The following is a 15,411-nucleotide window of genomic DNA, read 5'->3' as shown; positions in this document are numbered from 1 at the left end:
TCTAAAAGTTCTAAAATGCCATTAAATGATGAGCTCTTCAAAGGTTGAGACCATTCCCCTGTATTTTTGTGTGTCCCAAGTTTCACAAAATGGGTGCCCAATAAAAGATGGCAGGAGAAAGAAGAAAAAAATAGAAATAATTAGTTAGCATTTGTTCCTTTTAAAAATTTTTGTTTGTTTTTGTTTTTGTGAGATGGAGTTTAGCTCTTGTCACCCAGGCTAGAGGGCAATGGCATGATCTCAGCTCCCCGCACTCTCTGCCTCCTGGGTTCTAGCGATTCTCCTGCTTAGACTCCCAAGCAGCTAGGATTACAGGCGCCCGCCACTATGGCCAGCTAATTTTTGTATTTTTAGTAGAGATGTGGTTTCGCCAATTTGGCCAGGCTGGTCTTGAACTCCTGACCTCAAGTGATCTGCCTGCCTCAGCCTCCCAAAGTGCTGGGATTACTGGTGTGAGCCGCTGTGCCTGGCCTCTTTTTAAGTTTTTGAAATGTTTACATTTCACTTGTGTTAAAGACACAAATATATTTTAATTTTAATAATTATGCTTTTTAAATTTAACGTGTATTGAGATGAAAAGTACATTAAAACATCATTTCAGATATATTGCTATCTAGGTGGACAGTGCTAAGGTTCAGTCCAAATGAATGTCAAAACCTTGTCCACAGGTACCTAAGGATGCACAAGGCAATGTCTCCCACTTTCAGCCACTCTGTCTTAGCCTCCTGTATCTGACAATCTGCAAAACTACTATTGTTATCAAATTGTCAATAAACTAGTAAAGAATAGGTGGTTTGAATCTTAAAATTACCTGGTTAAATCACTGGAAGAGCAATACTTTCAAGGTGAGGATGGAAGCATTGAAGAGGCGGTTGCCCAAAGTTCTATTATCCTTTTTATTTCTACCCATGAGCCTTATAAGGAACATGACAGTGCTTTAGTCAAGGATAAGCCAAGGTAGGATATTAACACCCTTCGTGATTCAGCGAGTTTAGGGCACAGGTGTATAACTCCGTTGTTACCACAGCCATGTAGCCATAACATGGGAAGACCACCACTTGGCTCTAAGCCACTGTTGTCTGTAAAAGGTATAATTGCCCTGCTAACACTGTACATTTGCTCGTGCTGGCACCCAGAGAAAGAGAGAGAACCAAAGCTGTCCATCTTTGCAGATGGACAGAGGGGAGCCAGGACACAGCTCAGCTTGCTCGTGCCCAGACAAAGAGTTAAGCTGACCCTGAAGGCAAGGGAGAGCCAGTCGTGCGCCTTTGTGTGGAAGCCTCTGGACCAAGCAGCCGAGACAGGGCAGACAGTGTGAGAAAGCTCTTGATGAGAGCTGCTGCTAAATAAAATCATCTTTCACCTGCCTACAGCCCCCCTGAGTGTTCTGCTCATCCACCCACTCCTTTCAGACCTCAACGTGACATTTGGCGTAGTTGTGAACCTGACAAACCTCTGTCTTCAGGCTTTCATCTTTTTTTAATTTGTTTTATAATAAATCTATGATTGCTTTCATGTCCTGAAAAAAAGTCTTCTTTTTAAAATAAACTTTTTTAATGTTTTAAACTACATTTTAAATACTTACAAACACTAAATCCATTAATAATATATATTTTAATGAAAAAATATTTCAATTTTTGGAGCAAAATTGTTAAAAAAAAAAGAGGTAGCATAGGAAATAGCTGAAAGTCAAGATAGGACCTACCCCTCTTTTCCAACTTTGAAATGCTAGAAACCTCCAGATTTATTGGGGGGTGGTGATTATCTAATATAAAAACCAAATTTAAGGTTTTCCCGTTGTTCTCAATATGCCTTCTTTTTATTGTACATATTTAAGGTATATAACCTGATGTTTTGATATAAATATACATAGCAAAATGATTACTACAAGCAAATTGACATAACCATCCCCTTCCATAGTTACCTCGTCTGTCGGGAGGGCACCTAAAATCTTATCTGTTAGAAAATTTTTAGTACATATACAATGTTATTAATTATACTCCTCACTCTGTACATTGGATCTCTAGACTTATTCATCTTACATAATGGCAAGTTTGTAGCCTTTGACCTACCTGTCCCCATTTCCTCCCCCACCAGTCTTTTAATAACTATTTACTGTTATTTGTTTTATTCTGACTACAATAAAGATTCATGCGTTGTTTTCAGTTATTATATCACTTCAATTTTCAATAACATACTAAAATCTAACACCCGACTTCCTTTTCCAGTGTGAATTTTTATTCTTTTTACTTTTTTTAAAGTGAGGCATCATTTACAAACAATAAAATTCACTCTTTTTAAGTACACAGTTCCATGAATCTTGATAAATGTATACAGTCACCTAACCTCTGCAACAATCAAGATATAGAACATTTCCGTCACCCCAAAGTGTACCTACATGTCTCTTTGTAGTCACCTGTTCTCTAATCCTCAGCCCCAAGCAACTGCATGTTTTCTGTGTCTATAATTTTTCTTTTCCAAAATGTCATTGAGGTTAGATCATATAATGTGTAGACTTCTGTATCTGGCTTCTTTTGGTTTCATAATGCTTTTGAGATTCATCCAAGTTGTTAGGGGTAACTATAGGTTGTTCTTCATTATCATAGAGTATTTCATTGTGTGGCTGTACCACAAGTTGTATAATCTCTTATAAGTTTATGGCCATTTAGACTGTTTCCACTTTTTGGCCCTTAAGAATAAAGCTGCTATAAATATTTGTATATATATAGATCCTTGTATAGACATATGTGTTTATTTCTCTTAGGTAAATATTCAGGAGTGGAATTGCTGGGTTATATATACTTAATTTTAGTAGTTGCTAATCTGTTTTCTAAAGTGACTGCATTATTTTGGAATCTCACCAGAAACATGGCAATTTCCAGTTGCTTTATATCATCACCAGCACTTGGTGTTGTGGGCCATTTTAAGTTTTGCCATTCTAGGAGGTGCGTAGTGGTCTCCCTTTGTGGTTTAGATTTTCCTAATAATTAATGATATTGTACAACTTTTCATATGATTCTCTTTTTATTTTTATTTATTTTTTTTTTTGAGACAGAGACTCCCTCTGTCGCCCAGGCTGAAGTGTAGTGGTATAATCTCAGCTAACTGCAACCTCTGCCTCCTAGGTTAAAGCAATTCTCCTGCCTCAGTCTCCCAAGTAGCTGGGATTACAGGTGCCTGCCACCACACCTGGCTAATTTTTGTATTTTTAGTAGAGACGGGGTTTTGCCATGTTGGCCAAGCTTGTCTCAAACTCCTGACCTCAGGTGATCCGCCTGCCTCAGCCTCCCAAAGTGTTAGGATTATAGGCGTGAGCCACTGTGCACGGCCTGCCATGTGCATATCCTTTTAAGGAAGTATTTATTCAAACATTGTATTCATTTTTATTGAGTTATTTTTCATCTTATTGAGTTATACCTCATGACTTTTGTTTTGTATGGAAATGTCTTTTCAGAAGAGTCTCGGCTAGCTATCTTGAGTAAAGACTCTCATTCAGTATCTGATTATTTCCTCATAATTAGACTCAAACCTTTTTGGCAAGAATAAATGAAGTTAAAAATCTTATAATCTTAAGAACATTTCTACAGCTTTTCCATTGCCTACTTTTTTCTATGTTTTAGAGCTCTTTATAGGGAGATTATCCTTTTATCTGTGATATAAGTGCAAATATTTTCCTCCTAGGCAGTCATTTGTCTTTTGATTTTGCTTGTGGTATTTTTGCCATCAAAGTTTGTTTAATTTTTGCTTCAGATTCTATTTGGTCACATTTTACTTATTGCTTCTGGAACTTGAGTCATAATTACAACAGACTCGCTTACACCTATTTAATACAATAATTAATACAAGCAGGCTAAATACACATTGAGCATTTTACTTCGACTGGAGAATGACCAGTACAGGGCTGATAATTCACTACTAACTGTGTCATTTGTTTGTCTCTATCCAGGGGGATCCCCAGACACCTAACTGATTCAAATTAACTCTCAGTTAAATGGCTAGCAACACTAAAATATGGCAGTTATGTCCCCATTTACACATTTATTCAGACAGAAAAAAATAAGAAAGAATCCTCTCACTAGCTAAGGTGTTCAATGGTCTGGCCTACAGAAGTGTCTCCCTGACTAAGAGAAACAGGATACTTCAGTCTCACTCTCAATAAATCTCTGGACCGGGGCTCAACCAGCCTTCCCTTTCAGAGGCTGAAGATACTGGGTAATTCTCCTATACACATCTGCATTCTCTTTTCTTGCCTTAGGTTTAGAGAATTACACTTCTATCTTGCCAAATTTTCTTTTTTTACAAAAAGAAGTATTTCCCTTAGAAAATTTTTAGGGTATGTGACTAGTTATAGCAAAGGGTTCCAAACATTCACATAGTTCTCTTAATGATACAGTAACTTTTGTTGTTTGTTTGTTTTTTGTGGCATCCTTTCATCAAAAGAAATACATAACAGCTTCATTTATTATGTTGTTACATCAAAATAACTTAAGTATTTTTGTGCTGACAACTTAGTAGCCATTTGAAAACACTGAAACACATACATTGGAAGAAAATATTTTTATTTTATTCTTTAAATAACCACAATCACTAATAATATGTGTATGACTGTTTGACACTGCACAGCATCTCAGCTCTTGAAATCAGACTGGACATCACCATCTTCATTTCTTGTTCCACATGGATTTTTCCCACAGTGACTGCTTTGGCTTTTCATCACAGCAACCACTAGATCCCAAGCTGCACAAAGTTGTGGACTAATGGAAAATAATGTAGTGCCACCAAAGTGGAACTGTGGACTACCTTGAGCTGGTAATTTGCATCATGTCTGACAGTTATCAAGTATCACTCACTGTCTCCCCGAAATTTTTAAAATATCCCCTGGTACCCCTGTGCATTCACTGCAGTGCCTTTGGGATCTTCAGCACAGAGAATACAAACTGTGGTGATAAGATTCGTGTTTTTATAGAGAAATGTGACCTATTAATGACCTCTTTAATGGAACAGTAAATTCTCACAAACAGGTATTTTAGAAAATTAATAAAAATAACTACACGTGGTACACTTTGTTTTCTATTCTCTTCTCACAATTTATTAATTCAATTATTCAAAGATATCTATTATGCAAATGATATGTCAGGGGCACGTCTCAAATAAATGAAAATTTATTTTCACACAAAAACCTGTACACCAATGTTCCTAGCAGTTGTATTCATAGTCGCAAAATACTGGAAACAATCTAGATGCCCTTTTTTTTAATGAATGGCTAAACGAACTATAGTAATCTACACCATGGGATACTATTTAGCAAGAAAAAGAACAAATTATTGCTTTATTGGAACATTCTGCATGAATCTCCATGGAATTATGCTGAGTGAAAACAAACAATCCCAAAAGGTAATATGCTATACTATTCCGTTTATATAACATCCTTGAAATGAAAACGTGGAAACAGAGTAAATTAGTGGTTACCAGGGTTTAAGAGGGGATGGGGACAGGAGGGAAGTAGATGTAGCTCTTAAAAGGTCATATTACGGATCACTGTGGTGATGGAAATGTTCTGTGTCTTGACTGTATCAGTGTCAATATCTTGGTTGTGATATTGTGTTTTAGTTTTGCAAGATGTTACCATTGGGGAAAATTGGGTGAAAAGTACATAGGATCTCTCTGTGTTGTTTCTTACAACTGTGTATGAATTTACAGTTACCTCTAAATGATTTTTAATGTAACAAAAAAGACCTAAAAACAACCAATGACTATTTTAATAAATTAACTGGAGAAGAACATTTTCAATGACATGAAAATCAAACCCATAAGGAAAAAACAACTCAGGGATGGGTCTGCCTTTATGAAACGGATCTGTGCTACAAAAAAACTTGCTGAGCAAAAACAATAGGCAAAAAAATATCAAATTTAAATAAATAGGTATCATTTGCACCCTTCTGAGGAAAAATGTTTAAGAAGTTTGTTAACATTCAGTCATGACAGTTTTCTTAGAAAAGAAATAATATCATTTACTTCCTATGATGAAGTAAATTGATAAATTTCCAGGGACAGTTTAGCAATAAATACTGTTTTTAGTATGTTTATTCTTTCTCGCAATTCCTAATGTATTATTTTGTCCCATAGAAATACTGATATGAGATTGCAACAGTTTATCTTAAAAGATATAAATTACTGTACTCTTTGCAATATTAGCAAAATAGAATCAACTCAACAATCCATAATTTGATATGAGTTAAATCAATTGTGGTATATGAATACAATGCACTGATATTCAGCAATTAAAAATAGCAAAGTAAATCTATATACCTACAGTATATATATAACATATATAACATATATGCCTATCACACATACCTATAGTATACATATATATACAGTACACATACACAGATATATACAAAGTTTTCTACAGTATGTATACATATTTCTTAGCAAGAGCTATGTTGTTAATTTTATATATATTATATATTACATATAATTTATTATATATAATATAGTGAATATTAATATATTAAATGTTAACATAGAAGATATAATATAATTAATATATAAATTAGTCTATATAACTTATATATAAATTTATATTAATTTCATATATATGCATACATACACTATGAAAACATTTAGAAAAATTTATCACAATGGCTATCACCAAGGAATGTATTAGATGAGACTTTAATTTTTTATCTTTAACATTTTTGTCTTGTTTGCATTTTATATTATTTCATGAATTTTCTTAAAGCCACCTGTCTTCAATAGTACTTCCCCTGCCCCCAACTTCTGACTGAAATATACTTAAAACTTAGGTACTGGATTTGCTTCACCTGATATAGCTTTTAAATCATTTTCTAAAATTAAGGACATTTTCAGATCTACTTATCTGATGCTTTTTAACTATTTCTGAAATGAAAAAAGATAAACAACATAGTGTATAGGGTTATAGCTGGAAGCAGCAGGCTTAAAATACAGTTTTATTCTAATTATTCATCGGCATCTTCCTTTCCTTTCTACAACAGCATCCTTTTAATTTACCTTTTAAATAACATTTTAAATTGTCCAAATGAGTCATTAAGCAACTCTCTTAATAGACTCTCTGGGAAATTTTGCCATATCCATTCTTTGACTATATTGTGGTACAATTGATGGTGGCAGCCACTCCAGTTCACCTGCCATCATCCCGGCTACAGCAGGGAGGCACAACCAGGGCTGCATGCTCCACTCAGCAGGCAGGAGCCCTGCCCTCCTGGGTGGGACTGCAACTGCCCAAACTGTGGCTGCAGCCTCAGGCATGCCTGACTCTTGGGGTCTGAGAAAGGTCCCCCACTCTGCTCTCACAGGCTCGAAAGTGCCTGCCCCCACCATCTGGCTTATCCCTGCTGTTGGCACCTGCTCCAATCTCAGAGCAAAGTCAGGCCAAGCCCAGGCACCATGAACAGCAGGAGGCAGACGGAGTTCCAAGTGGAAGGGGGTGGGTTTCCAGTAAGGTCCCTCCTTCAGGCCAGGGAGGGCCTGAAGGTTGGGGGCCAGGCTGCCAGTCCCACAGACCCAAGAGGGAGCTGGTGCCTTTTCCAGTCCCACCCATAGCCACCCATGGGCCAACTGGCATGTACTTCCTCCCCTCTGAGGCCCATAAAAGCCCTGGGTTCAGCCAGAGTTGAACAGACACAGGATGACCAGCTGCAGAGAGGAGCTACCCTCTCTGCTGAGAGCTTCAGAGACCTGCAGAGACAACCAAACAACCTGCCTGTGAAGAGGAGCTACCCTCTCCAGGACCTCCTTTCTGCTGAGAGCAGTAGCCATCCAGAGGACCAGCTGCAGAGAGAAGCTACCCTCCCTGCTGAAAGAAGAATGCTCCACAAATGACCTGCCTGCCTACAGAGGGGAGCTACCTACTGTCGGTCTCCACTGAGCTGTTCTAACACTAAATAAAATTCCCTGTGGTCTTCCTCACCCTTCACTTGTCTGCACACCTCATTCTTCCTCAATATAGGACAAGAACCCAGGCAAAGGCACCACCGGCCACAGAAATTTCTGGAAATAAAATTGACACCCCAAAGATCCCCAAACACAGTGACAGCATATTCTTGAGCCTGTACAAATCTCAGTGTAGAAAAAGGAACACTACTGGAGGAATTAATAAATATTTTCACAGGAATCAACTTAAAGGAAACTTAAGCTTTTCATAGAATAGGAATTTTGAGAATCTTCAGATTAAACAGACTCTTCAGGAGATACACATTGTTCACCTAGAAGCATCCATCAGTGTCTCTCGCACACCACAGTGTCTCTTGGATGTGTAAATCCTTTTTAGAAAAGAAAAAGAAATCTAAGGGTTAGACTCGAGGAGGACATTCAGAAATCACTTAAGTGAATGGGACTCTTCAAGGAGGACTTTTGCAAATATTAGGTAAATTCTGCAGCTACTGGTGCAGCTACTACTAGCATTCTAAGTAAGTTCTTTTTTCTTTTTTTTTTTTTTTTGAGATGGAGTCTCGCTCTGTCGCCCAGGCTGGAGTGCAGTGGTGCAATCTCTGCTCACTGCCAGCTCCGCCTTCCAGGTTCACGCCATTCTCCTGCCTCAGCCTCCCAAGTAGCTGAGACTACAGGTGCCCGCCACCATGCTTGGCTAATTTTTTGTATTTTTAGTAGAGATGGGGTTTCACCGTGTTAGACAGGAGGTCTCGATCTCCTGACCTCATGATCCGCCTGCCTCAGCCTCCCAAAGTGCTGGGATTACAGGCGTAAGCCACCATGCCCAGCCTCTAAGTAAGTTCTTAATCTTACAGGGGAGGTGTTTATGTAAGATTAATATATATTATCATTATAGAGATAGATACAATATAATTCAGAGACTGCGAAAAATGGCTCTAGCAGTGGGTAGTGAAGTACAAGTACATCATCAGGTCAAAGTTTTGTTGCATCTCTGAATGAGCTTATATAGTATTAAAAATTGGCCAGCAAATGACATCTATTTAGGCATTTCAAAAGTGCTTAAATAACAGTTCTATGGGCACTACATAATGCTTTGTTGTGTCCCCTTATTATAACACTATGGATTCCTATACCAAAGTGATCAAGAAAAGGTTAGGGGGTGGAGTTGACAATATGTGAAAGATTTTCTCTCTTGTCTCTGAATTAGATTAATTGAATACATCTGAGTGTGGCACTGGCTCTAAAAACACTTCAGGCTTTCTAGCACCTTCCAACTGCTGTTGCCTCAAGAGGTCTTAGCCCATGATCCAGCATAATGAAGACTCTGGCGGTATTAGGAGGACTGCTATTTCTACTTGTTTCCTTGACTTGGATGTGTTCTGGGCAGGGTATAAGAGTGGATCTTGACTTATGGTGCCTTGAAGGGGTAGTTTCTCAGTGACCATGAGTCATGGGGCTTGTAGTTGCTAGAACCTGATGGCTCCATCCTAAAGGTTTGGAACTCAATTATTCTTCTTAGTCCTATGCTTTTTTTCCCCTTGGGGTCCAGCTAATACCATTGAGTGAAAGAGAGTGTTCCACTCAAGTTTCTCTTATTTTCTCTGAGGTTTCTCAGAACTGGTATTTCCTCTTCTCCTCCTACTTTTTCCTACTTGTCAGCTACTAAAATTTCCTACCAAGTCATCCTTGGACTATCTGCTCTTCCACATGACACTCTCTTGCCATTGCTGGTATCTCAACCACACATTCTTAACTGGGCTCCCTTAACCAATTGCCTCTCTTCCCCTCCAAAACATCGTTGCATATTTTTTTAAGATACAACTCTGACCAAATCGTACCTTGACACCAATTTCCATCACTGCTTAAGGATTATGCATCAGATGAGCTACTTAGTCATTTTCAGGAAGCTGGGACTAATTATTCCATAGGCTGTCTTCCACTTGAGAAAATAATTTACTTTTAAATTAGATGGCCAGGTGCCAAGACCAGCTCAGTTGGGGAGACCCTAACCCAGTGGTGCTAGAGGAATTAAAGACACAAACACAGAAATATAGAGGTGTGAAGTGGGAAATCAGGGGTCTCACAGCCTTTAGAGCTGAGAGCCCTGAACAGAGATTTACTCACATAATTATTAACAGCAAACCAGTCATTAGCATTGTTTCTATAGATATTAAATTAACTAAAAGTTCCCTTATAGGAAATGAAGGGATGGGCCGAATTAATTGCAGCAGGAACACACTCTTAAGACACAGATTGCTCATGCTTTTGTTTGTGGTTGAAGAATGCCTTTAAGTGGTTTTCTGCCCTGGGTGGGCCAGGTGTTCCTTGCCCTCATTCCTGTAAACCCACAACCTTCCAGCTTGGGCATTAGGGCCATTATGGACATGTTACAGTGCTGCAGAGATTTTATTTATGGCCAGTTTTGGAGCCAGTTTATGGCCAGATTTTGGGGGGCTTGCTCCCAACATGTCTCCCTTCTTTGATTTGCAAAGAGATAAAGGCAAGGGCGCTTTGTCATGGTGAGCTACTTCTCACAGGAGTCGGAATCCGCATCTGCCGACTATATAAAGACAAACAACATAGATTAAAAGCACCATTATCATTGTAATCACAGAGCTTTTAAGTGTTTTTATCCATTTTAATGGGTTACTAGCTGCTAATTTTTCTGCAGCTCCTTTAAGCACTCCAGTTCCTGGCATTAAGGTCAGGTGTGCCTGGGATGCTTTAAATATTTGTTTTTTTTTAAATTTTGTTATACCCAAAAACAAATTTGTAGAGTGTCCTTCTAGGTGCTTTTTTATTCTTTCCCAAATTTTGATCTTATTAAGAGCATTTAATAGTTTCCACAAATCCTTATGTTTAGCTCCTAGAGCAGGCCATATCATTTGAGGTTGAGATGCCACTATATTGCCATGGTTCCAGATAATAGGAACTTTTGCTGTACTTTTTATTACAGCTATCATCTGACCATTTTGTTCAGATCATCTGAACATAGTGTGACCGTGGCATGCAGACTGAGAGGTGCAATTCAAGCTAAACATCCCCTTAGGGAACGAATTAATAATGATTCCATAGGAATCATTGTGCAGCACCTCTGCCTGTTCTGCAAAGCAATCTTCCTAAATGAGTACATTCATTTTTTTTTACTGGGTCCAATCCTGTTTACAAGTGGGTTTTTGAGGGTGGTATGCCTCAATTATAGGAGCAGATTTATTATGGTAAATACTGAGATCAGAAAGCGTGTGTAACTGTGTCATAGAGTGATTGCATCCAGGCATTATTGCCAGTGCTTAATGAAGGAATACTTAACGGCAGTGGTGATAACAACTATCATAGCTACCATTAAATTATTCATTGTGACTGGTTGTCCTGCTTTCCTCAGGTTTTCTTCTGTCATCTGTACAGCTTCTTGATCTGTGCCCAGGTGGGTGGCTGTGTTCGACGGGTGTTGCTCTTGACAGCTGGGGTCCTCCTCAGCATCAGTCTCAACATGGCTGCAACCGGGAGGTCCTTGGGAACCTCCTGGAATCTCTTCTTTGGCATCTGGCTCATGATAAGGTTTGAGGTGTCTTGATGGTATCAAAATCGGCTGTTGATTTTGGCCTGGAGAAATACAAGCATAACCTTTACCCTAAGTTATTATTTTACCTATTTCCCAACTTTTTGTTATTGGATCTTTTCACCAAATAATGCTGATTCAATTGTGTATGGGCTGTCCTGTAATCCCTATTCTTCCTCCTCTTTTGTTTTCATCATTAGTTGTTTATCTGTATGAAATCGTAACTGAGCATTTTCAATTAACTGTGTGGAATGAACCACATATGAAGAACCAGAAATCACATTAATAGGCGTATCAAAAGCAGTCAATACCTCAATTACAGCTGCAAGCTCTGCTTTTTGAGCTGAAGTGTAGGACGTCTGAAAAACTTTATTTTTTGAGCCAGAATAAGAAGCTTTACCATTACTAGACCTACCTGTAAAAACATTCTCAGCACCTTCAGTTTGTTTAAATTTAGTTATTTTAGGGAGAATCCAATTAGTTAATTTCAAAAACTGAAACGATTTCGTTTTAGGACAATGTTTATTGAGAATACCCAAAAAGTCAGCTATTTTTTGCCAAGTAAGACTATTTATAAAGTTTGCTGTATTTGTGCTTTCATGAGAGGGACAATAATTTTTCTAGGATCATATCCATGTAATTTAACAATCCGAGTTCTCCCAATCCCTATCACAGTAGCGATTTGATCTAAATAAGGAGTTAGAGTCCGTGAATTAGTATGTGGAAGAAAAAGCCACTCAGTATACTAAGTCCTGTTCTTGGACAGTAACACCAGTAGGTGAATGCTGAGTTGAAAAAATGAGCAAATCTAGAGTCTTCTCTGGATCTATTCTATTTATCTGAGCTTTATGGACTTGCTTCTCAATCAGTTGTTTAACTCTGCCTCCGCCTCCTTTGTTAATTGCTGAGGGCTAGTGAGACTAGGATTTCCTCTAAGGATAGAAAACAGATTACTGATGGCATAGGTAGGAATGCCTAGAGCAGGTCATATCCAATTAATATTCTCTAGTAATTTCTGAAAGTCATTTAATGTTTTTAGTTGATCCCTACTTATGGTCACTTTCTGTGGCACAATGGTAGTGTCATATACTAAGGTCCCCAAGTAGGAGTAAGGAGTAGTAGTCTCAATTTTGTCAGGAGCTATAATTAAATCAGCATGAGAAATCAAATTTTGCAAGTAATCATAACATTGGCGTAATATTTCTCGAGTGGGGGCAGCACAAAGTATATCATCCATGTAGTGAATAATGTAACACTGTGAAAATTTTTTACGAGTAGGTTCAATTGCTTGCCCCACATATGTCTGGCAAATTGTTGGGCTGTTTGACATGCCCTGTGGCAACACTTTCCAATGATAACACTTAGCAGGCTGCAGGTTGTTTACTGCAGGAATTGTAAATGCAAACCATTCACAGTCTTGCTCAGCCAAGGGGATAGTAAAGAAACAGTCTTTTAAATCTATGACTATTAAAGGCCAACTTTTTGGAATCATAGCAGGAGAAGGCAATCCTGGCTGTGATGCTCCCATAGGTTGTATAACTGAATTGATGGCTCTTAAGTTAGTTAACATTTTCCATTTACCTGATTTTTTTCTTAATTACGAAAACTGGAGAATTCCAAGGGGAAAATGTTGGAGCTATGTGCCCATTTTCTAATTGTTCAGCAACTAATTTCTCTAAAGCCTCCAGTTTCTCTTTACTTAGTAGCCATTATTCTATCCAAATTGGCTTATCTGTTAACCATTTTAAAGGTATAGGTTCTGGAGGCTTAACAATGGCCACCATCAAAAATTATTTCCTAATCTTTGGTGGGAACTTTGTTTTTCCACTTGAAGCAGTTCTTTTAAACCTTGCAAATTTTTTTCTAGTCCCGTACCAGGGACATACCTCATTTCATGCATTGTATTTTGACTTTAAGGGCTATATAATCATTCTGAAATTAGAACTTGTGCTCCCCATTGTTGTAATAAATCTCTTCCCCATAAATTTATAGGTACAGAAGTTATAATTGGTTGAATAGTCCCAGGTTGTCCATTGGGCCCCTCACAATGCAAAATATAACTACTTTGATATACTTCAGCAGCTTTACCAACTCCAACTATGTTAAATTGAGTGGGCTGAATTGGCCACGTGGACGGCCTGTGTTGTAGAGAAATGATTGAAATGTCCACTCCTGTATCTACCAAACCTTTAAATTTCTTTCCTTGAATAGTTATTTCACAGGTAGGACATTTATCAGTAATTGATTTACCCAATAAGCTGCTTTGCCTTGTTTATTTGTGCTTCCAAATCTTCCTATCTGTTTAATTTCACTTTTTCCCATTCCCACATACAGCACAATCAGGAGCTGTGCTATGGGCTCTCCTGGCTCTGCTTTCCAGGGAACAGAAGTAGATATGACAATTTGAATTTCACTATTGTAATCCGAATCAATGACTCCTGTATGTATTTGTACGCCTTTTAAACTTAAACTAGACCTTCCTAAAAGTAATCCTATTGTCCCCACTGGCGAGGGTTCACAGTCTCCTGTTGGGACCTTTGCCGGGGTTCCCCAGGCAGAAGGCTTACAGCTTTTGTGCAGCGTAAATCTATTGTGGCACTGCCGGCTGTGGCAGGTGACAGATACTGCATGGGTTGAGGGAATGGCCTGAGCTGGAAATGCCCCGGTTTAGAATGGGGCCCGGGACGGGCCCCTCATGGCGTTTCCCGAAATTGGGTTCCCTTCTTTATCAAACTTAGAGTGATACTGACTAGCCCAATGTTTTCCTTTTTTACATTTTGGACATATTTCAGGCTCAAAAGTTTTCTTTTTTCACCTATCTGGAAGCCTGACTTGCTGATTTTTTCTACATTATTTTTAGTATGACCATGATTCCCACAGTTAAAACAAGCTCCAGGAAATGGAGCATTTCCTTTATCCACTCTCAGTCCTGCCATTGCCTGTGCCAACAAAGTAGCTTTATGCAGATTACCTCCGATACCATCACAGGCGTTGATATAATCAACTAAATGTGCTTTCCCTCTAATACGTCACAGAGCAGCCTGACGATCGGGATTAGCATTGTCAAAAGCTAATAACTGCAACACTATATCCTGAGCAGCCAAATCTCCAATCATCTTTTCAAGAGACTCCTGTAACCAAGCTATAAAATCAACATATGGTTCCCCAGGTCCCTGTTTTATAGCACTAAAGGAAGGGTATTGTTCCCCACCTGAAGTGATTTTTTCCCAAGCTCTAATGCACACTCTGTTCTATGGCTATGTTCTATCTATATCTGTTCTATGGCATCATCCTGCATGACGAGTTGTGCATCTAAACCAGCCCAGCCGCCAACCCCCAAAAGTTGGTCTGCAGTTATATTAATTTGAGGTTGGTCCTGAGCATTACAAGCAGCCTGAATGGAAGCTTCATCTGCCCACCAAGTTTTAAATTGTAAGAACTGAGCAGGAGTTAGACAAGCTTGAGTAAAAGCATCCCAGTCAGTAGGAATCATCCGACTGGAAATAGTAACATTCTTTAACAGTCCCATTACAAAAGGAGAACCTGGTCCATACTCATTTTAGCTTGTTTTAATTCTTTGATTAATTTAAAAGGAAAAGGTTCAAATGTAGCTGTAATATTTCTCTCTTGATCGGGGGGGTGTATTCTAACAGGGAACTGCCAAGCCTCTAAGTCACCCTCTTGTCTAGCTTGCTGAATTCCTGCCTGAATAGAACTAAGAGCCGTTGCTTGAGGCGCTGCTCAAACAGTCACCGGGGCAACTACTTTTCACCCAGTGTCCTCCAGAAAAGAAAGATCTCGGGGGTCATTTTCTTCAAAATAATAATGAGGGGGTGCAGAAGGGTAGGGATGAACCTCTCCGTCCTTTGCCACTTTAGCTTTAGCTGGCAAATAAACATGCTCTGTAACCTCTTCTG

This window comes from Hylobates moloch, unplaced genomic scaffold (assembly GCF_009828535.3).
Source record: "Hylobates moloch isolate HMO894 unplaced genomic scaffold, HMol_V3 SCAFFOLD_5, whole genome shotgun sequence".
NCBI classification, from domain to species: domain Eukaryota; kingdom Metazoa; phylum Chordata; class Mammalia; order Primates; family Hylobatidae; genus Hylobates; species Hylobates moloch.
This window is presented reverse-complemented; position numbering follows the sequence as displayed.